This window comes from Mauremys reevesii, linkage group 11 (genome assembly GCF_016161935.1).
Source record: "Mauremys reevesii isolate NIE-2019 linkage group 11, ASM1616193v1, whole genome shotgun sequence".
NCBI lineage: Eukaryota > Metazoa > Chordata > Testudines > Geoemydidae > Mauremys > Mauremys reevesii.
Window position 1 is genome coordinate 15,255,490 of NC_052633.1, and position 24,411 is coordinate 15,279,900.

Sequence of the window (24,411 nt, forward strand, 5' to 3'; positions counted from 1 at the left end):
ACATTAAATGGAACGGAAGGGGCTAAAGAAGATAATCCACACCCAGGTACTCAGAAATGTTCTGCACACATTCCTCTAAATTTGGAAAATCTTGGCTCTTCATTTAAATGCTTAAATGTGACCTGAGCACTTTTGAAAATCTTGCCCCACCTGGGGGAGCCAAGCACTTCTGGAAAATCTGGCTCAGAGTAAGCAGAAGGGTTTCTGGAAATGTTCACGTTTTTTCATTTCTTTCTATTAAGTTCTACAGAGGTCGAATTAAAAGTCTGCAACACCAATTTCAAACACACTGTTTCCTAAGGAAGCCAGGCTTAGCAGACCAATGCATGATCTTTGGGCTAAGGATTATCTCATACTCTGCCCACCTCACGTTAGCTGTGACTTCTAGGTCTTACTGTAATATAAGTTATAGTATGGCAAAATGTGTGAATGAATTGATCAGATATGTCAACTAAAATCTATTGTTATTTGTGATTAGGTTTTATTAATAGCAGGCAGCACATTCAATACATATTCTCAAGGATTTAGGCACAGTTTTCTAAAGGTATTTAGCTGTTGCTGCATTCAGGATAGCAACGCCTAAGTACCCTTAAAAATCTGGACCTCAGTGCTCAAACCTGCTCACACAAAGTAAAAGGCAGAACTCTGACTGGCTTCAACGGTGCACTTTTAAAATTAAAATCGTTGGTGTTAGACTGATTTACAGCTTCTGAGGGCCTGGCCCACAGTGCACATCTACAAAGACAGATAAGTGCCCCTTTGCCATGCAGTGACTAATGTTCAGTACTTGTTTTAACTGCACATGTTCAAGTAAACATGGGGGAAATGGATAGCTCAGTGGTTTGAGCATTGGCCTGCTAAACCCAGGGTTGTGAGTTCAATCCTTGAAGAGGCCACTTAGGGATCTGGGGCAAAAATTGGTCCTGCTAGTGAAGGCAGGGGGCTGGACTCAATGACCTTTCAAGCTCCCTTCCAGTTCTAGGAGATTGGTATATCTCCAATTATTTTCTTTTCTTTTCTTTTTCTTTTCTAAACAAAGAGCTGCTAACAAAGAAAAAAATGATGCCTGCTTACTCTCCTATTGAAGTCATGCAGAGTTTTGCCATTGACTTAGTGGCATCAGAATCAGGCCCAATAGCAGTCTGAACTTATACATGGGCATGGACAACTATGGCTTGGGGGGAATTTTATCTGGCCCTCCCCCCAATACAGTGGAATCCATGTATCCAATCTAATTGGGATGAGGGAAAGATCAGAATCAAAAATTCGGATAATCAGGAGAATTAGCAGGGCTCTGGCAGTCAGCCCCAGGAGGCCGGGCTCCAACCATCAGCCCCGTCACCCAGGACTGACAGCCCAAGCCCTGCTGCCCGGTTAGGTTAATAGAGAGGGCCGGATAATGGAGGTTTGGATAAATAAGATTCTACTGTATTTCTTAACGCATTAAAAGATTTCATTTTATCACCTGGAAAACACAGACATGTTGTTTGTACTTCACTCAGTCACGCCTTGCTTAGTAAGAATGGCATAGGATTTCAGAATTAAAAACACACAATCTTTGGGCAAACTGGAGCATTTAGCTGGCCTCTTGGTTTTCTATGGTCACTGTGTTCTTTATAAGACAGTCTAGAACGTAGCAGACTGAAGAAAGGAAACACCCCACAGCTGATCAGCTGATTACACTGGAAAACAACTGCTTTTATGTTTTGCTTATTTCACCACCTGGGTTCCTTTCTCACCGAGAGATGCTGACAAGGCAATGACTACAAATAAGATGGCAGCGGGAGGCTCTTTGACTCCCAGGCATGATGGGACTGATGCAAAAGGACAGCAAAGAATCCTGGGGGCTCCCTGGTGCCTGGCCTCCCAAGTCACACAAGTTCCATGAGCTTTTTTACCCACAAAGAGACAAGCCAATCAAGAGGCTCTGGGAGTCAGCTCCACAGGAGTGGCAGCTGGCTGGACCTATCCAGGTCTCCCTAGAGAGAGAGAGAGAGAGAGCTAGGCTGCAGAAATAATGGGAGAAGCACAGCCAGTGAACCTCACCCAGGTACAGAAAATTCCCCTTCCCAAGGAGAGGAGACACTGTTTGCTGAGCCATATCCCAACCAGGGAAGAAAGAGCTAGACCCTGCTGCAGGAGAGACCTTTGGCCTGGCCTTGGCTACAACAGCCAGCTGACACCCTGGGGAAAAAGAGAGAGACTTCAAACAATCGAGACCATCAGAGGGTGGTACCTCTCATAGACTGAAAAGAGCAAACTGGGAGTTATCAGGGGATTGTCCCTGCTACAATAATTAGATAGTGTAAAAACAACATTCAGCAGCTGTTTTATTATTTTTTAACTCCAGCCCCTCCCCCAATGAAGAACTGTTTACACCCTTTTTCTTAGTAGATAATGATAGGATGCTCCATTAAGTTCCACAAACTAACATTTCTGGTTGCATCTGCGGTTGGGATGCATTAGTGTATTCTATAAACATCCCCAATAAAACCGATGGGCAAAAGAGAGAAAAGAAACCTCAGACAATGAATTCCGTGTTCTAACTGATAGACTGTCTATCAGTTCATACTGCGGTAAATGTTCTTGGCAGCTGCTCCGCCAAAATGTGATATTTGAGAATCGAAAAATGCTCTGTTGTCGATTCAGTTTACAGTACTTGTGCTCAGTAGGCCTGGCTCTTGGATATGTTAACTGACACTGTCTGTAAGACAATTTCTACTAAAAACAGAAACATCTGTACAAAGAAGTTGGCAAATTCACTGTGCATTTTTGTTTTCATTAGAGTTTCCTCTGTTTCAGAAACCCATCCACTGTAAGGCTGAGTAAATGTGCTCATTATTTCATTTAAAAAACCACCAAAATACACGTGAGCACACGCACACAGAACTCGATGAGAAACAATCTTCATTTTGTTTGGGAGTCCATAGGAATTGGCTAGTTGACCGGACATAGTAAAATCAGGGATGTATAGTGTTGTTCAAGCTCTGGAGTAAGGGAATCTTAGATCAGCACAAACTGAAAACCCACCTCTTGGTGTAGCTGTAAAGTTGTCAGTCACAGGATAGCTTAGATCTGATTTCCAGAGTCTGAAACAAAACAAATACTTCAGTCAGTTACAGCTACTAAAGGAAAAGGCTCTTCGATGTTAAACAGTCATTTAGTCCAGTTGAAGGTTATAAGGAGATTCAGAGGCCTTGTGAGGCAGCTGCTTTATTCTGGTGCAAAGTAAAGCACCTCTAGAAGGGGCACAGGCAGCTATAATGGGAGGAACATATGAGCATAGGGTGACCCAGCTGTGGTGTGAAGCCTGTGTTGTAGCTCCGAGCAGGGGCGGCTCTAGCCATTTCGCCGCCCCAAGCACGGCGGCACGCCGTGGGACCAGGCACGCCTGCGGGAGGGCCACCGGAGCTGCCTGCCGCCCTCCCGGCGACCGGCAGAGCGCCCCCCGCGGCATGCCGCCCCAAGCACGCGCTTGGCGTGCTGGGGCCTGGAGCCGCCTCTGGCTCCGAGGACACACCCTTCCTGCTTGCCAATGTAGAGGAGGTGGCCGAGGCTTTTCTGGCCTTCACCCACTTGGACTGTTGGCAGCCAGTCAAGTCAGAGCAGCTCTGCCTTCTGCTGCACTGACTTATGCCAGGGAACTGCAGATCCAGGATTGCGGGAGCAGAGGTGGTTTCAAGCCACCTTTGCACATCTTTCCTCCCTTCTGAATCGCTGTGTGCACTCCTCACCCAAAGCTGAGGACCTGGGCCAAACTGTCTTTTGGGTGGGTTGGCAGGACCCCTGTTGAGAGAGAATCTTACCCCTTATTTATGCTTTCACTGAATAAGACATTTGTGACTCTATATTTAAGAAAGAAAAATGCCAGCAATTAAAATATGAGTCAACTAAGTAAATTAACAACTGTATTAAAGCAGCCTCTAGCGTCAAACAGAGATCAGGCCCCATTGTGCTAGGCACTGTACAGACAAACTGTGATAGACCCTGCCAAGAAGAGCTCTATTAAGCAAAGGGTGAGAGAGGAAACATAGGTGAAGTGACCTGCAGGTCTCTAGAGGAGCCACCCAGTACCCTATCCACTGGACCACACTGCCTCTCTGAAGTCATTTTTCAGGCACTATTTAGAAATACTGGTCAGTGTTTCATTTTCTCTGTGCAATGTCCAGACCTATTTCTAGGGTGACCAGATGTCCCAATTTTATAGGGACAGTCCCAATATGTGCGTCTTTTTCTTATATAGACACCTATTACCCCCCACCACCACCCCGTCCCAATTTTTCACACTTGCTATCTGGTCACCCTAGCTATTTCCCTCTCAGTAGGGTGGCCATTTTCCCTAACTAGGGCCTGATTTGATAATGGACCACAGGACTGAAAGAATTAGATTTGAAGATACTGGAAGCCAAAGTTTAAGGCAAGTCCTTACAAAATTATATTTTATTGCTGGTCTGATCATTGTTAAATTCATAATAATGGGTTAAGCACTAAATGTATGGTAACATTTGAGCAACAAACAAATTGCTTTCCTCACTGTTGGCAATATGAGCGGCTTAGTGTAAACACTGCATGAAACCTGGCTAGTAAAAAGGGCTAGATCATCCCTTCCCACCCTAAACCCCATCCTTTCACAGATATCACTCCTGGGAGAGACCACAGGCCTTGCCTCAGACATCCCCAGGACACCTGACCCCACAAGAGTTCCACCCCCAGCTCTCAGCCTGGCTTTCTGGCTCCATCGTGCCACAATACCGGAGACTCTCCCAGGTCCTGGTCCCCCTCAGATCTCCCAAAGGAAAGTCCTGCAAAAAGGCAGTACCACCCCAGGCTATGTCCTCCCACCCCCACTCCAGGGACTCTCTCTGAGCATTTTCCCTGCCTCCAGCCACTCCTCCCTTTGGCCTGTTCACTTTCCACCCTCCTCTCCCTGCGCAGGCTCTGTGGGGTCTGGAGAGGGGCAAGGATGGTACTGGGAAGGTAAGCTAAGCCTCTCCCTTCCACATGGTGGAGAGAAGACCTATGTGCAGAAGGTCCCTATCATAGGGCATAGCTGCCCTGTAGCATCACCTGCTGCTCAAGCGTGGGTCGGCAGGCATTCCCTGCCTCAGTTCCCCCTCACCTGGGTTTTCTGCCTCTCCCAGGGATTCATGTGGCTCTGCCCTCCAACTGGGTCACTTTCAGAGTTCAATCTCCTTCCAGGGTCCCACAAGCTCTTCCACCCTGCTTGGGCTTCCCTTAGGCCCATCCGATGAACTGAGCTCCCAGCTTTCAGTCTCTCTGCTCTGGGATACAGCACCAAGTTCCAGTCACTTCATGAACCCAGCTTGCTTCCTGGGGTTTCTCCTTCAACCCTTTTATGAGGTCCAGGTGTTTCAGGCTGCCACCTGAACCCAATTAGTGCTGCCCCTTTACGATGGGAGGCAGCTAATTGTGGCACAGGCAGGGCTGATTGAATGTGGCTGGTTAGCCACAGGCCACTGGCCATTAAAGGGGCAGGCCACCCTGTTACAGTCCTCCCTATGGCTAGATCAAGCCCAAGGTACTGGTTTAGCAAAGGTAGTAATGAGAGCACTAAGTAAGAAGTACCAAAGGCCAGCAAATGAAGACAATGTGGATAAAATGGCAGACCTGACTGATCGCTCTACTGACAGCTGACTCACTTCAGGGAACCCCACTGGCAAACAAAACAACATATTCACAAATGGCAACTCAATGCGACAAGACCTACAGATGCTGGTTCTTACTGCGCATCATACAGAAGTTCTACAGACAACTATCTTTAAGGAAGGAACAGTGCCAAGTGTTTAAATGACAGGGACTGGGAGTAAGGACTCCTAAGTGCTCTTCCTGGCTCGACAACTAACCTATTGTGTGACCTAGAGGAAGTCATTTAAACTCTCTCTTTCCTACTTCCCTTGCCCCCGCAATGTAAAATGGGCACAGTGATCCCTACCACCCTGCATGGATACAATGAGGCTTAATTCGTTATATTAAGTGCTTTGCCATTCTTGGAAGGAAAGCAGCTACTATACATACAAGCAACGTATTAAACATTATTTATGCACTGTGTTTCATTGCACTGCCTAAGTTTCCTTTAATACAAGAAAAGCAGGTGGCATGGCAGGAATGCTTACAGCTGCCCTGAACCACTGCACTGCTATCCAGATGACTAACCGCTGCCAGAGAGTGCCGGTGGCAAAAATGTCTTTGTTATTTAGTCATCACAACTGAACAAAAACATATTAAAATCTTCATTGCGATGCACAGAAGGGGGGAGGATAGACAAGATGACAAATAGTAATAGGAATTCCAACTCTTTAAAGTTATTACATTAGATCCTCATTTTATAGGGCCTGATCCAAAGACCACTGGAGTTAATGGGAGTCTTTCCATTGATTTCAATGGGCTTTGGATCAGGGTCAGACTGAGTGACAGGCAGGACATGTGACTGGCCTAAGTAACAGCAAGTCAGCGAAGAGAACCCAGGAGTCCTGGCTCTCCGTCTCCTGCTTTAATCATTAGACAACACACTGAAAAGAAAAACAGATTGGTTTCACGCGTCAGCTACACAGACAGTACTTGTGAGAGGATGTAAGGTAGGAGGCATAATCAAGAGGAGAGAAAAACCTGCTGATCTGCCTCCTCCCTCCTCTCTGTACCAGCAAATGAAGAGTCATTCCCTAAAATATGTCAGTTGGGAGGGACCCTATTATCATTGGTTAACTCCATATGTCTGAGAAGAAAATCAGCTCTAATCCTGTCAGACTCGCTAAATGAGATTTGTCTTCAACAGCTGTACTGGCCCCACCCTAAAATGCAGTGCTCTGTACTAAAGATTTGAAGTTCTTTATAAAGGCTGCTTCTTGCCCTAAAATAGTCAGTAACTGCCAGTGAAAAAATGCTGCCTGTTAACAACTTGCCTCTAACCTTCCTTTCCTGGGCAAGACAGATGAGAAATGGGCAACAAACCCTGTCCAGTAGTCCCTGACCTCTGCCAGGATCTCAGGCTCCTCCCAGTCAGGATTCAGACGAGGAACTGGTCATTGGTTTGGTATCTTGCGCTTTATCAGACACAGAGGCAGCTAACACAGAGACATAACTGAATTTATTGCACCTTAAAGGCACAGTCCACAACATGTTTACTCATTGACAAGGACAAATGTCCAGGCTAATATTGCTGGATCTGCAAGAAGTTTGACACCTCAGTCCTGAGATGTTGCTGAGAGGGTGAGGACCATAGAATTCACGGAATATTGGTGGTTCCTATATACAAAGGTTATGAGCACAGTATAAAAAGAGACAGGCACCTGTGTGCCTACCTTCTTCATTCACAGTAACGAAACGCCCTAATTTCTTTTACCACCTCAAGGGCTTTAACAATCACAGGCCTTACTCATCGGCTTTTGGTGCACACCCAGTACAAATTTAGGAAACGACTCCTAATAAACAGGGCTACACCAATGTCTCTGACTCAGAGCAAAATAATTAGCGACTCCGTGTGTTGGCATTTTTTCCCCCACACATGGTGACTAATAAAATTAGAGGTGTTTTTTAAAGGACACACCTATACTGAATTCTGACCCTCCTTCCCTTAAATCAAATTGGGCAATGCTATCATTTTTGCGTGAACTACATGAGAGAGAGGTTAGAATGACAGCTCTGGTGGTTGACGTCTTCCATCTATCCAGCATAAGCAACAGCAGTGCAAGATTCCCTCAACAAGGTCCATCGGTGGGCCTCAGTCAGGCGCTGGAGGAGATACCTCGTCATTCTCCATGCCCTTTTTCTCACTGCAGAGACTGACAAACACAGGTACCAATTTGTGACAAATGTAGAGATACGATCAGCAATGCGATCCGCTGCAACTGGACTGAGACCACTACACGTTTCACAGAGAGACTGCATCTGCCTCTTGCTAGCCGTGGAAATGTCCAAGACTGCTTTGTCCTCAGTCAAACAACAAAGTGGAATGAGGAAAGAATGTACTCAAAATGCCCTTTCCCAGAAAATACACAAGGCTAATTCACAAGGTTCATGTCTGAAGCCCATTGTGACAGCCAGACACAGACAGAGTTCTATGTGGGGAAAAAAAATGCATCTTCTGTTACTTTTTTAAACCAGAATTTCCTTGGGAGCACAACTTTATATCTGTTTGGGGGAAGGATATTCTCAACTATCTCAATACTTTCATTAGCCTCTCTGAGTCCCTCAAACTTTTACAGGTTGTGAAGAATGTTACAAAACAATTTGGATTGTCCGCACATAAGGAACAATCTGTAACAGCATAGCTCTGCGTTGAAGGAACTGAGTAACATGACAGATATTTGGAGCATTTTCCCTGAAGTGCAAAACAGATTAGACACACAACATTATATTGTTAATAGGAGCTCAGAGTTTGGTTTCCTGTATGCTATACTGAAAATTTACTTCCTAAACATTAATCTCTCAGTTTTAGGGAAAGGAATTCACATTATCTGTAAGTTTTCACACAGTAAGTTGTCAGTAAGAAAGCCCTACTGCCTCTTTGTTTAAAACTTTCTATGATTTCCAGATTACTCTTTTAAAAATTCTCAAGCGTGATCAGTGTTGCCCTAATTCTCCTTTCATTGAAGTCAATGGTAAAACTCCCACTGACTATAATTGGAGCAGAGTTAGGCCAACGCTAAGCACTTTTGGAAATCTCACCCTACATAAACATTCTGTTCTTATTTGCATGGAATGTGCTCCCTTGTATCTCTCCCTATTTTAATGACATTACTCTGGATTTACACTGGTGAAATTAAGATCAGCATCAGGTCCTCTAAATATATTACTTGTCTATATAATTTTCAAGTCATATTTGCATCTGCATTGTTTTGGTGAACAGAAGAAAGTTTGTGCCACACACAGGTTTGATTTTAGCACATCAGAAAAAAGCTATTGACAATGTTTTATTCATCAACTCCTTTCATTTGTAGTTTTCTTTATTCTTTTTCTAATATTCCACTTCTAGAGGGTTCAATTTTCTGTTAAATTGTTCTAAGACTAAGGCCACAGATACAATACATATCCATTTACAGATGCAGATATTATTTATTATTTGTATTACTGTAACCATAGGCACCGACTCCGTAGGTACTCCAGGACTGGAGCATCCACAGCGGTCCCACTGATTAACCACCACCAACCCCCAGCCCTCCGGCCTGCCGGTGGCCCCACCAATCAGCCCCACTCCCTCCCTCCCAGCACCTCCCGCCCATCACAGATCAGCTCTTTAGCGGCGTGCAAGAGGCACTGGGGGCTAAGAGCGGGAGCAAGGGTGGGGCACGCTTGGGGGGGGGGGAAATGGGGGCAGGAAGAGGCAGGGCAGGAGCCCTGGAGGAAGGGATGGAGTGGGGGCAGGGCCTGGGGCGGGGCAGGGGTCAAGTACCCCCCAGGGAAAGTGGAATGTCAGTACATATGACTGTAACATCTAGGAGCCCTAGTTATGAAACAGGACCCAATGATGCTATTAAACTACTAGTTTTATTACAATCCAAAATGTGATGTGCAGCTTTCAATGATGAGACTTACAGAACTCACTGGAACCTATTTTCTCTTTCACAAGATAAAATATTAAAGGCAAGGAGTCCAGTTAGTAGACATCAGCATAGCTCCAGTGAAGTCCAGGAGGCAAGCTACATAATTTAAGCCAGCTGTGGATCTGACTCATATGTTTACCACAATGCATCATGCAATGAAACAGGTTGTTCTTAGTTCTGGGGTAATGAAAAGGATGTTTGAAATATATCTTTGGTTTCTTTTTGCAAAAACTGAATTATTGGATGGTATCAAAAATAATTATTTGCGATTCCTTATAGTTATTCACAAGGCCTGATCCAGCACCCTTAAAATCAGTGGCAGTTTTGCTATTGACTGCAATGGGAACCGTGCCTCTTAAAGGATATACACCATCAAGCAATTAAATGAATGAAGTATCACTTGGAAAAGTGCATGCAGTATGTAACAATGACACTTTCTAACTCAATAGATCTGCTCCCTGTATGTACTGAAGGTGCTAACTACTGACTACAGTGAGAAAAAATACAAGTTTTTACTCCTGTTCTACCTTACATGGTGACAGGTTTCAGAGTGATAGCCGTGTTAGTCTGTACCAGCAAAAACAACGAGGAGTCCTTGTAGCACCTTAAAGACTAACAAATTTATTTGGGCATAAGCTTTCATGGGCTAGAACCCACTTCATCAGATGCATGGAGTGGAAAATACAGTAGCAGGTATAAATACACAGCACATGAAAAGATGGGAGTTGCCTTACCAAGTGGGAGGTCAGTCTAACGAGACAATTCAATTAACAGTAGGATACCAAGGGAGGAAAAATTACTTTTGCAATGGTAATGCGAGTGGCCCATTTCAAAGAGTTGACAAGAAGGTGTGAGTAACAGTAGGGGGAAATTAGTATGGGGGAAATTAGGTTTAGGTTTCGTAATAACCCAACCACTCCCAGTCTTTATTCAGGCCTAATTTGATGGTGTCCAGTTTGCAAATTAATTCCAGTTCTGCAGTTTCACGTTGGAGTCCATTTTTGAAGTTTTTTTTGTTGAAGAATTGCCTCTTTAGGTCTGTTATCGAGTGACCAGGGAGATTACAAAATCTAAACCTAATTTCCCCCATACTAATTGCCCCCAACTGTTACTCATTATCCCCATTTATAGATGGTTAGCTGAGGCACAGAGAGACGAAAGCCCAGATCTAGTCACATAACCCCAATGAAATCAATAGGAATTAGACACCTAAATACCTTTGAGGATCTGAACATAACTGACTTCCCCCAGGTCACACAGGATGTCTATGTTCCAGGCAGGGCCGGTGCAAGGATGTTTTGCGCCCTAGGTGAAACTTCCACCTTGCGCCCTCCCCCCCGTGCCCCCACCCTGAGGTGCTCCCCCACGGCAGCTCCCTCCCTCCACCCTGAGACGCCCCCCTTTCGGCAGCTCCCCCCCCACTCCAGCTCCCCCCTGCTCCGTGCACGAGCACCCTGAGCACGCTGTGGCTGCTTCACTTCTCCCGCCTCCCAGGCTTGCGGCGCCTAAGCTGACTGGTGCTGCAAGCCTGGGAGGTGGGAGAAGTGAAGCGGCCACGGCGTGCTCAGGAAGGAGGCGGGGCAGGGGTGAGCTGGGGCAGGGAGTTCCCCTGCATGCCGCTCCTCCCCCCTTGCTGCAGGCAGCCCTCCCTGCACTTCCCTGCCCCAGCTCTCTCCGCCTAAATGCCGGAGGCGACTGGGGCGGCCAAAGATCCGGCCGCCGCGGTCGCTGCCGAAGAAAATGGCGCCCCCCAAATGCCAGTGCCCTAGGCGACCGCCTAGGTCGCCTAAATGGTTGCACCGGCCCTGGTTCCAGGGCAGTGCCCTAACTGGACCATCCTTCCTCCTCTACAGAAGAAAGAGAGCTACCCGTGAGTGTGCTGGATGCTATTTGGATACTCAAAGGAGACATAAACTGATTCTGGCCTTACAGGAGATCTAAGCAAAAATGAAGTTAGGAATGAAGTGAAAATCCAACCCTTATTTTGTTTCACATTGAAGGGCAATATTGTTATCTCAACAGGAACTACAATTGCTTTGCTCTCAAAAAAATCCCTTAACACTGATAGAACATTCCCTTCAAGCTGCAATTTCCCATTGTCTCCCCATCTTGGCTGGCAGAAGTACACAACCTTGTGCCCTGCTGAGAGGGAAACCCTACATTTTACAGCCTTCTCAGGCAGAGAGTTACCTCACTTGCTTAATTAGGATATAGTTAAAGCACTCACAGGCCTTTTAAGAACTCAAAAATGCTTGATTTATCTGAGACCCTTGGCAAGGGATGTTTTTCCACGCGGCTTTACTTCTCCTTTCTCCCCCCTGCCCTGTGCAACATGCTGTGGAACAAAGCACCCCGGACAGGGATACAATTGTGCATTACAATAGGAAATCCTCTGTCTGGAGTGAGCACAAGTCCCTTAAATGTTTTGGGGATTTCTCACTCCCTAAAGGCACTAATGTAGGAAACAGGCAAGCTCCTTCTTACATGTTGGAAGTCCAGATCTTCCTCCTATTCAATATTTCCCCAATGGCTGTGACAAAATTCTTAAAAATAATAATACTGCACCTTTTTTGCTGAGAGGATCACTCTGCCTCTCATCCATTTGGTTTGAACCTTATACCATCAGGCCCTCAGATCGCTAGCAATCATAATCTATATCCCAGTGACCGCTGAATCAAATGGAATTTTGCTCCAGAGTTCAGCAAACTGATGCTAAAGGCACTTATTAAAAAAAAATCCACAAAAGAGCTGCACAACCTTTCAAGGTCGATAACCCTGGCCCCAATTAAGGACCTAATGGTTGAGAAAAAATTGTTACCAACAACCTTAAGCCATTTCCTTTAGGCAACTGCCAAATTATGGAACTATATCAAGCAAAACTAAACTAAAGCAACCCAGAAACAAAGGAAGAGCCAAATGGCTCCATTTTTAAGAATGAGGTCCAATTAGAGGTTTCCAAACTGGAGATCCATTGCTTTCCATAAAGTTTCTAAATGCCACAAATGTGAAGGATTAGTCTGGGAAATGCTTTCTTCTTAATGAAATTATTCAAGTTAGCTTCTGGTCACATTACAAGCCTAAAAGACTCCAATGGGGTGTCTCTCTTCAAAGTAGGTGAATAGGAATCTCGACCACCATGACAAACACTGCCTTTCTAGACATTCCCGAACTTTAAGTGCATTTTGAACCATGCATCATACAACAGGAACATACAGCATGCTAAATAGGACATTTGCCAATGGAAACCACACAGTTTTTCCACAGTTAACGTGTATTCTAAAACAAAGGAAATGAGGGGTACCTCTTGGCAAATACTGACTTTTTAACAGTGGCTGGATTAAATCATCGGCCTGTGCAGTCCAATATCATGCTGCCGGCAGTAACCAAGAGTTAATTTGTCCTCTGAAAGTGAACCCAACACCCACTCACACACAGAGATGCACCCAGCCAATTGTGTAGTGCTATAACTGGAAGGAAAAACTCTTCCTGACCCTTGTGAATGACTTTGTTGCCTAGATTAGAGCTGCAAAATCAGGTCCTGAAACATTACCAATCCTGAATCCCTGTGTAGGGCTAGACTCTCAGCTGATGTGAACTGGTGAAGCTCCATGACTTCCATGGTGTTATGCTGATTTACACCAGCTGAGAATTTAGTCCTAATCTCTAGGAGCTGGCAAAGCAGCACTATACTACATCTGCCCCAATCAAGGTATTTTTTCAGTCAGTCACTTGTTTAAATATTGTATTCAGGGCCGGCTCCAGGCACTAGTAGAGGAAGCACATGCCTGGGATGGCACATGCTAAGGGGCAGCATTCCGTCCATTCTTGGAGCAGCACAGTTTGGGTGGCTTTTTTTTTTTTTTTGGCTTCAGCAGTTTGGGCAGCAGTCCGAGCAGCCTTTTTTGGGGGCGGCAAAAATGGTAGAGCCGGCCTTGACTGTATTGCATTAAACAGGATGGCTTCCCACTAACAAGACAGGTTTTTGGATTTGAGATTTTTTCTGTTCTGGGCTAATAAAGATAAAAGGAAAAGAATATGTTCTAGGCCATAAGCTTTTTGGAGCACTGTCTGATTTGATATATCTGCTTTGTACAATGGAGAACACATTGTTGGTGATCAGCAAATAATTAATGGCGCATGATTTTCTCTTAACAGATGACATACATCTTTTGAATTATTTTTTTGTAAATAAGTTATCCTGGCAGATTTGCAATGTACAATTAACAAGTTGGAAGCATTTTGTCCTTCAGCCGACATAATTAAAAATAGATTTAAAATAAATGCAAAACACTACATGTTAGCAAATGGGAGGCATAAATGTATCATCAGTTGTGCATTGCAATCGAAATATCTGATTGTCCTGTTCAGTGGTAGCCTAGCTTGAAAACTCTAAGGCATGATGCTCTGTTCATGATGAAGTTGTAAATGAGATACTCCTGGAGACATTTTCCTTTCAGGTCAGAACTGAGCTCAGTGGAGAGATCTGGAAGATCATCTCAATGTATCTGCATGAATATAGTAGACACTTGCTTGTAGGTAGGCATGGAAGGATTCAATTTTTATTCATAAATGTCAATAAGCGTTGATTTCACTGTAGGCACACAAATCTACACAAAAATATTTCCAATCCATAATAACTGAAATTTATACATAGGCAAATACAAAAAAATTCTGCTTGACAACTTATTCAAGTCTCACTTTATTGTGTATAAAATGTGTCATAATGCCAGTATTAAAAACACTTACTGTCTGAACTTCCCCCACCCAATTTCTCGCAACTGTGAACATTTAAATAAATATCTTTTAAAATGATTACATATAAACATCAATGTTAGTTCTCAAAATTATAAAAACATGAAAAATAGAATTTCTTCCAAGCCTACTCAACATTTTTATATATCTATACTTAAGTATCCAATGACCTCTCCTCTCCTTTTACACCATTAAAAATTAAAACTCAAATCTCTCTCTTCAAGTGTTAGGCTTAAAAAAATTGCTTCCAGACACACAAAGCAAAACATATTATTTTACCTAACAAATGAAATTTACACCCACAAATACTGAAATATTAAAATTCTGCATGTAGGGGTGTGTATGTATATATAAAAATCATAAAACCTACTAAAAAGCTACAAAAACTACATTAAAACATTATTAAGATTGTAAAGTCAAGCACTCAAAAGTTAGGAAATGCCTTCTGCATATGCATTATGATAGTCTTTAATTGCACAATCTCATAATATTTTTTCCACAGGGCCCCTGCCTCATTCAGTGCACAGGATGGACCTGTTCTGGGGATGAATCAGGGCTGTGTATTGAAGGAGACTGTTGCCTGCAGGACACCTGCCTCATTTGTTGCAGATGTTGCAAGGTGTATACCTATTGTAGATCCAGGGAAAACAGCAGGCCCAAGCCCGCTCATAACTAAAGGCCCTCCTCCTTAGCTGGAGAGAGGCACCAGTGGTTCCGAGTTGCAAGGTATAAAGTAAACGAGAAAGGGGATTGCAGGAAGAAGGATGATCAAGGCATTAGGAACGGTGCCCTTGAGAACCAGTTTCTATCCCTGCCTGTGTCACCAAGTTCCTATATGATGCTAGGCAAGTCACTTAAACCAAACTTTTCACAGGTAGTCACTTGAGACCCTGCGGTCTGATTTACAGATGTACTCATCACTATGTCAAAGGGGACGGTGCTTGAACATATAAAGTGCTAGCTAATTGCTAAGAATTCTGAAAAACCAGGTCCTGGGCATCTCAAATTAGGCACCCAAAATTATTATGTACTTTTAACCTTAATCTCTCTGACTCAGATTGCTCTCTGTGAAATGGGGATAATACCACCCCCTCACCTCACAGCGGTGTTGTAAAAATAAATTCATTAATATTTGTGAAGCATTTGGATTCTATAATATGAGTGCCATAGAAAAGCCTGTGCAGAAATTAGTAATTCAGTCTCCACAGCAGGGTTTGAATAGTAAGCAATAAATAAAGCACACACCAGACAACAAAAGAGAAAACAAAATATAGTATAGCTGCTCACTAAGTGAGCACTGTCCAGTCTGTGCACTGAATGAAGTCAGAGTCCTGTGTTAAAAACAGTCTGTGCTCACGTAATTAAAGACTGTCTCATAATACACACGCAGGGATTGAATTAAGGTTGCACAGGCAACTATAATTCTGGCAGTTCCTAACTTCTGAATGTTTGACTTTGTAACCTTAAAAATGTTCTTTTAATGTAGGTTGTGGGTGTGTAATATATTATACAGGCACCGCAGAGGTCTGTGCATTAGGGATCCATGTATAACATTTTACACAATAATATGGGAGAGGAGGCACTGTCCCTGTCATTGGTGCTGACTGGTTACCCAAGCTATTTCGCTGACTTTGAGTTCATTAAGAAAATGGAAGCTTAATTTTTAATTAACCGTTTTAATAAGAGAATCCATTTTTATCTGAGAAAAACTGTTCATGATGTTCAGTGGCTAAAAGGATCATGAATGAAAAGGAATGGTGCGACAGATACAACCTATTACAAATTCTGCGGAGGGTTAGAGTTAAATTGGGGTGTTTGGAATGCATAATTAGGCCTCCAGAGTGTACACACCCAATAACCACTCACATACAACAAAAAGGCAAACTAGTTCAAATCTGGTTATGAAATCATTTGAAAGCTGATTTATTAGATATTAACTTTTAATGTGCAGGCAACTGCCAATCCATTTTTTTAAAATACCTCATTCAGAAATAATATTTGAAAGAAGATACAATACAGAGAACAAGGAAGGATACACCTTTTGTTAAAAGGGTGTCAATCAATCCATGACATAATGGGTGGTTTTGAATGGACTCTCCCGGTAGTACTCTCTCCTCAGGATTCAAAATATTGTTTTATGGTTACAGGTATGAAGACTTTGCTTTGGTGTATTTGGAAATGACAAATTTATGAGTTAATTCTTCCTACTTTTTAAAGGTGACATTTTCAAAGGCACCTGGGGAATCCAGCATGGAACTGCCATTGTATTTTAATGAGACAAGGTAAATAATTTACAGGGGGAGGGATAGCTCAGTACAGGGGAGGGATAGCTCAGTGGTTTGAGCATTGGCCTGCTAAACCCAGTATTGTGAGTTCAATCCCTGAGGAGGCCACTTAGGGATCTGGGGCAAAAATTGGTCCTGCTAGTGAAGGCAGGGGGCTGGACTCAATGACCTTTTGAGGTCCCTTCCAGTTCTAGGAGATTGGTATATCTCCAATTATAAAAAAAATAATAATAAAAAAATGAGACTTAGGCACCTATATTAGGTGCTTTTGAAAATTTTACCCTAAAGTTCTAAGCTAACCACAAACAATTATCCATCTTATGAGTAAAACAAATTGGGCCCAGACCCTGCAAACCTTCACCCATGAAAGAAGTCCTTACTCACACTAGCAATCCCTTTGGCTTCAATGAGGCATATCAGCTTGCAAGACTGAGGTCCCTAACAAAGGAAAATGGAGTGTTGCATACAAATTATGGAATACAGCATTTTACTTGCAATGGTACATAACACTTTCAGTTTCTTGTACAGGCCATGAAGAATAATCTCTTTGGAAGTATATCTTTTAATGGGTTTGGGGTGAAAGGGCTTAGAAGCAGCATATGTAACTGCAATATTAACAAAATTAGACTATAATTACAGAAATTACAGAAGATTTATTGATTCAGGACATAGGTCTTCTGACAGGACAAATGGCACTCACCCAAGAGGGCAGAGGGACGAAAGACGCACACAGGCTGAGGCAATTTAAAGTGATTACATAACAGCAGCCATGTCAAAGAGCACAGGGTTTAGTGGAAAGCTATAAATTGTTCAATTTTTAACCCTTTCCCTCTCCAAATACTGATTAAATAAATGGGAGGAGCTTTACTTGATCAAGCTGTGCTAAAAATACTTTTAAAATAAAACAACTTGGAAATTTTAAGCATCCATAACCAAGTATTCTGGAACTACCATGTAGTTACTCAACACTGTCACAATCATAATACTCCTAGTCCCACCAAAACACAACAGACACTTCTAGAGTGCGAAAAATTGCATTGATCTAGTTCCTCAGCTGATGTAAATCAGTGCTGCGCTGTGCTGATTTACCTCAGCTGAGCATTTGGCCCCTTAATTTTACTTTTAAACACAGGCTGACAGAATGGATTTCTATTTTAAAATCCCGTACTCTGGATAACTGAGGTTTTGCTCTTCAGTGGTGGTTTTGGGTGGTTAACATCTCTTTCAGAAGGCCAAATCATGTCTACATTGCACATAGCTGCTGATAGCTTCCAGTGCACATTGAATCAAACAAATGTGAAGCGTGTCACTGTACTGCTTATGTTGACACCATGTAAATCAGGAAACATTTTGTTCATCTCATTAAAAGTTTGATGCCCCTTATCTATCATGGGATCTACTATAATTGTAGGTTTCAGCAAGTAACAGTAGTGAAAAAACACCAGCAAGATTATTATTATTAACATAATGCCATGGGGGATGACACAAAAAGAGAAGGAAGGTTCTATTGTTTATTTCATTGCAAAGTCCGTACTCAAAGTTGTAATCTTCTTCACCGAGTACAGATAAATGCTACGTATCTGAGCACTACTGATGACTTAAGTCTACAAGTTGGAGGTACCTAAACTGAGGCATCTAAACAACTGTAATAGGCACCTAAACTCTCATTTGGGTGTCCAAATCATCTGTCAGGTGCCAAAAACAGCTATTTAGGACCCTAAATATTGAAACAGATACTTATATTTATGCACCCAAACCTGAAAATTTAGCTCTACATTGTTTTGAGGCTGAAACTTTGATACATGTAACTGAGTCAGCTGTTCACCTGCACTGACTTGTAAGCCAAGATGAACTGCTCTAGAAATAGGGCTCGGCAATATGACTGCAGCATGAAACTTTATTTTAATGTTATTGCAATGGGACTGTGCCCTCAACTTTATCAACTATCCTTCCTGTCTTACAATTAGCTTACAAGCAAATAATCATGCAGATAGGGACTTAGGCCCAGATCCTCAACAGCAGTGTTTCTCAAACTGGGGTCACCACTTGTGTAAGGAAAGCCCATGGCGGGCCGGGCCAGTGTGCCCCAGCCGCAGGTCCGGCCGATCGCGGCCCCCACTGGCCAATGGGAGCTGCTGGAAGCGGCGTCCAGTATGTCCCTCGGCCCACACTGCTTCCAGCAGCCCCCATTGGCCCGGAGCAGTGAACCGCGGCCAGTGGGAGCCGTGATCGGCCGGACCTATAGATGGGGCAGGTAAACAAACCAGCCCAGCCTGCCAGGGGCTTTCCCTGCACAAGCGGCGACCCCAGTTTGGGAAACACTGCTCAACAGCATTTGATTTCAATGGGAGTTAGGCACCTAAATACCTTTGAGTATCTGGGCCTTATCGTTCTTAATGATGATTTTCTGGCCTCTTCCTACCACCAAACTCTAGAGCTACCTGTTTGCACTGACACTGTCTTTATTTTTTTCAGTTTTTCTTCCTCTCCCAGGTGAATCCAGGTGAGTCATGGCCTACTGCCTGTTTAATGTTTAATTCCCATTTTCAGATTTGTTTAATTCCCATTTTCAGATTTGTTTGACCGAATCTATCCAGAATGAGCTCATGCTGCCAAGAGCCTAAGCATCTGTTTCCATCTGGGCCACTCCTTTCTCATCCCTAGTAATATTATCCCAGACTTCTCCCTCAGATGGAAATTCAACTTCCCAGTGTGTAATTACCAGCCACTCCCATCTCCATTAGTACTAGATTAGTACCGCCTTCCTCCTACAGTTTTCAAATACCTTTCCCCATATCATGTGACTCTGGACAGTCTTCCAACTGCATTATAGACAAGTGTAGTCTGGCTCTTCAAACATTCCTTTACTGCTTTCAAAATCGCTACCAGACTTGCAAGCCTGGTGTTATAACAATGGGTGGTGAGCACGTTGCAGAGTGGATGAAATGACTAGACATGTTTTTCTATAGGTTTTTTTTTTCCAGTTATCACTGGCAACATTTTATCTCAAGAGTTTCAAGTTACAAAGATGCACAGTCCAATATCTCTGATGTACGGATGCCTCTCCTTGGGAGCTGATCACAATAACACACTCTCTCTTCCAAGCAACACCTGCCAATTCTAGCCCTTAGACAGGCTAGATGTGATAAATTGAATAGTGACAAGTTCTTTCTCTGCTGTCATTCTGTAGACACTCAGTGAATAGCTATTTCACTGAACTCCTGATTACTCCAAGCAGGGCAATTCTGTACTTGACCAAAAAGAGAGTCCAACAGAGTAAATAGCCAGGCCAAAAAAAAAAAACTCACTGGATAACTATTAAACTAAATTCAGTTATAGTTACATACACAGATTCATCAAGCTGATAAATATGGGTAGAACTTATTTTGAGCTCCCTAACTTAAAGGCAATCGTCATGACAGTGAGAGTAACTGAATTGTAACTGCGTAATTCTGTCCAGAGAGAAACTATACTGGAAGGAGCACCAGTCAAAAGAAGAAAAGACCCATAGTATGAAAAGGCTTCACCACCACCACCAAGCACTTTGATTGTCTGCCGGACCCATCGAGTAATGGAAACTGAAGGCACTGATCAGATTTAATTACCCATAGTGCATCTGATCTAGATACATGTTGGGGCTCTCTAACAATAGACATATCATGGCAATTATAATATCACTCAAGCAGAACATGAGATCAGTTGATTTATGGAAACAATGTTTTAGATGATGTAGAAATGCATACAATAGCACAAAACCTTCAGCCATACATCTGGCATACCTAGGGAGGCTGTTACATGGCCATAGGCCACAGACAGGGCTGGCCTTACCATGAGGTGAATGGAGGCAGCCGCCTCAGGTGCCAAACTGGGGTGGGGGGCGCTACTACCCAGAGTGTAGAAAACTGTATCTGTTGCTAGTGCATATGTATCTTCTCTGCTCTAGATGCATAGAGATGGTGAAGTGCTGTGCTGGAGGATGGCAGAATTGAGACCTTTCAAAGTTTTGGCCCAAGCGAGGGGGCACGGGAGCGTCATTTGAACTCCCCGCCTCAGGTGCCAAACTGTTGTGGGCCGGCCCTGGTCACAGATAAGAGAAAAAATGGGGGGATGGTGAAACATGCCTGGAGGACCACAACCAAAAGGTGACCTGCTTTCTTTACTGATCACTTTATCCAAGTTTTTCCTGCACAGTTGTATCTCTCTCTACTCGGTAACTTTAAAAGTACTCTCATCTTCTCAACCTGATAGTACATGTATCTAGTAGGAATTAGGGATACAGTGTGTAATATAGACAAGCAATGGCTTATCAAAAAACAACTGGGAACATTCTTCTCATTCCTGAACATAATTTCTATTTTCTCTGAATGAAAAATTAATTGCCAAAACTATTTACAATTTTGCCCCCAAGTGGAGATAAATCATGATCACAGTTTCTATTACTTTCTTTTAAAAATGAAACACACATTTGAAATTATCTCTAACTTTCCTAACATCTGGTAACTCTGAATTGATACCTTTGCCTTTATCAGTCAGAAATGTGTAGTGCAGTGATTCATGTTCATGTAACACTTTAAATCATTCAGCTATTTCTTCCCTGTCAATCTCTGAAGCGCCTTAATTATGTAGTAATCTGCTATAACAAGAACTTCTTTACAAGAGAGCTGCTAAACATGTGGGCCTCAACATAGAGGGAATCCATTTTGCTAAAAGATTTCTTTGTCAGATCTTTGTCAGTTGATTTGGCAGTTAGCCAGAGGATACATAGCAGAGTTAGAGTCAATGGCGCCATTAGAACAGTTTTGTAGATAGGTGTTTTTCAAAATTTTACCCTGAGTCACTGGGAAAGTGACTGGGGCTTCAGGACCTAAATCGTTTAGGTGCTTTTGAAAAACGTATCCTTAGATCATCAGTCCCTTAAAAAGTTACATCATTAAACTGAAAGAAAAAATGTTTTTAAAAGTATTTCTTCTAAGACATCTATCTCTTTTGCACCTAAATGTCACTTACAAACTGTATAATACTGACAGTGCATGATTTCTTATTGTTTGTATTCTTAAAAGGAGAAGGTTCTTTAAGATGTTTAAGGTAAGTCATATTGACAATACCAGAGATGTAACAGAAGATCTCATCAATGTTAAATGACAGTAACCATGACATCTTATGTTAAACTGATCCAAAAAACTTTTTATATGCCAAGAACTGAGTCCAGGGCTCTGAATTTCTCCTACATACTTAATGGCATCATTCAGTTACAATGAAGCAGATCTCTATATTCCTTTCACAGTTTTAAGAGCTACTGAGGTCATCAGCTGTTGCATAAGAAACAAAACCCTTGTCAGTTAAGTAAAGTGCCAACACCCATCAAAGCACCTGAGCTTGTGCTTAATTTTAAGCTCTGAGTAGTCCTTAATTTTGCTGGAATGTGGCCTAAATAAAAAAACCCAAAATTTGGAATTTCATTTAAGTGAAAAATTAGCAATCCAACCTCTATATACATGTAAACACAGGTATGTAATATATAAACTTACCTGTGTGTATTATTTGGACATGTTGTATACAGATACACACACACACACACACACACACACACACACACGTTTCCTTCCTGGCTTGCCAAGCTGAAATTAAGGGGTGATTCAGACCAGGACCATTTTTATCCAGCTACCAAGATCTGGGGGCAAGGGAGAGAACAAATGGCACTATGGTACTAATTTTGGCCCATTTCTACTCAAAATGGGATCTCAAGCTGAAGTATTAATCTCATTCCTTGGGAATTCTACACTGATCATTCCTCCAATAGAAAAAGACTAAATCCCGCAGTCAGGTACGGAGTATGGATCTCTTATGCATACTAGGGCCATCTCTCTTGAATGTTATACACTACATCCATTGGTGGGGGACCTATCCCATAATGTGCAACAGAGTTCTGCCCTGCAAACCCAAGAGCAAGATTTTTCCCTAAATTTGGAAAAATTGCAGTGGAACATCAGCATTCAGGGCTGTTTAAATCAATCTACAGTTACCTACAAAGTCCCTCAGTTGGAGGTAGGGTGACCAGACAACAAAAAAATCAGGACGGGGGTGGGGGTAATAGAAGCCTATATAAGACGAAGCACCAAATATCGGGACTGTCCCTATAAAATTGGGACATCTGGTCACCTTCGTTAGAGGCCACATATGGAAGATACACATTTCAGTGAGTGCCTTGCCATGCAAAGTGTGGGAGGTGAGTGGATGGGGGATAGAGAGGAGAGAGGATAAGAAATATGTGCAGAATTGCTGTTAGTATTTGTGTATTTAGGGGGAACAGTGCCCACAGGTGTCCCGTTAAACATGGGGACTGGCAATGTGTCTCTGCCAAGGCCGGTGTAACGAGGGAGATATCTCGAATCCCGAGGGAGCTCAAGGTATTGGGCCTGACCCACAACAGAGCTAGACTGATTGTCAGAACCTAAACCAGTGAAAATCATTTCGATAGAGCTCTCTGTGAGCACGAAGCAGCTCCTGCACTACACCACACAGCGCTAGAGCATGAGAAATAAACAGCACACTTGAATCGGTGGAGGCTTCGTGACCTGGGAACCACCTACGTCTGCGGGCATGGCAGGCCTGTCTGGACTGGCCCTGCCAGAAGTAGATACAGACCTGGAAGAGATGACTCAGATTGATGGCTGGTGGGAATGTGGAACGAACAGCAGCTCTGTGTAGGGGTTTTTTTGTTGTTGCTTTTTGTTTCTTTTAAGAAAAAAGTAAAAGGCTAGTTGGCCTCACTAATGCAGTGCTCTAATAAGCTCTTTGGGCTGGAAAATAGTAAGTACTTTCTATGGAAATTTTTAAACGTTTGAAAAAAGTTGTTTTTTCCTAAATTTTGTAGAAATTTGGGTTTTATGACAATAGAATGAAATCCAAAACTTTTTTTTTTTTTAAGGAAAAACTGACAAACAACACTGGACAGAAACTAGAAGTTTAAATTACCAAAATGGCCATCTTTTGTCAAAAAACCTGTTCATTTGAAACATTTTGACATTGTTCCGTTATTTTAAAAAGTGAATACATTAGCTTTTTGCCTCTTTGAAGTCCAAACTGACACATCCATAAGTCAATTGGCTAATGTAGTCACACCCCAGCTACCAAGATACTTTCAAGTTGCCTTTTTAGGGAGAGTATTTCAGTGAGTAAGCACAAGTTTTATGTTTCACAATTGACAGGAGAGGTGTCTGAACCTTTGATGTGCTACTTCCAAAGACAAATTATATTGAATAGTAAAGTTTAAACAACTGGTTAAGAGAGAACAATTTAAATAATTAAGATATTTCTGTGAGCACAGCGGTTTGAGAAGAAAAGGGGAATTTTAACCATAGTGATACAATTTGTTGTTCAAGAAATAAAAGCCTTCACTGCTGTCTACTCAGCCTGTAGAGAGTAAACAACATTTTCTTATGTTCTTATTACATTAGGCAGAATGCCCACAGTTGGTAATTGCCCTTGGGAAAAAGTGCATTGAATAAAGTGGTTCAGTTTCTGGTTAGGTCATGGCAAGAAGGAAACAGACTATTTCACAAGTTGCTGCCTCACTGACAGTACATGACACTGAAGGACAATTACTGGGACTACATTGCATTATACCATTGTTTTTAATAATGCCATTTGGCTCCTTTGCAACAGCATAGGCCTATCACATGCCCCCTGACAAAGGGCTCGATTGTGAACTGCACTGTGTGTTTGCACAGGGACACTAAGGGGAGTAAAAGCCCCCACCTTAAATCCCTGCATGGGTTAAAGCACCTTAATAGGCAGACGTGGACCAGGAAAGG

The 24,411-nt window shown here is 42.8% G+C and overlaps 1 protein-coding gene across 1 annotated transcript in view; it reads right to left on the reverse strand.

Annotated features, from left to right (window-relative positions):
* Positions 1–5,312, reverse strand: part of MAP2 (microtubule associated protein 2) — a 260,078-nt gene extending 254,766 nt beyond the window's left edge. The window contains exons 1-2 of the mRNA XM_039493838.1: positions 5,120–5,312; positions 3,031–3,089 (exon numbers count right to left, since the gene is read on the reverse strand). The gene's annotated coding sequence lies outside the window, so the exon portion shown is untranslated. The remainder of the gene's footprint in view (positions 1–3,030; positions 3,090–5,119) is intronic.
* Positions 5,313–24,411: the final 19,099 nt, after the last annotated feature.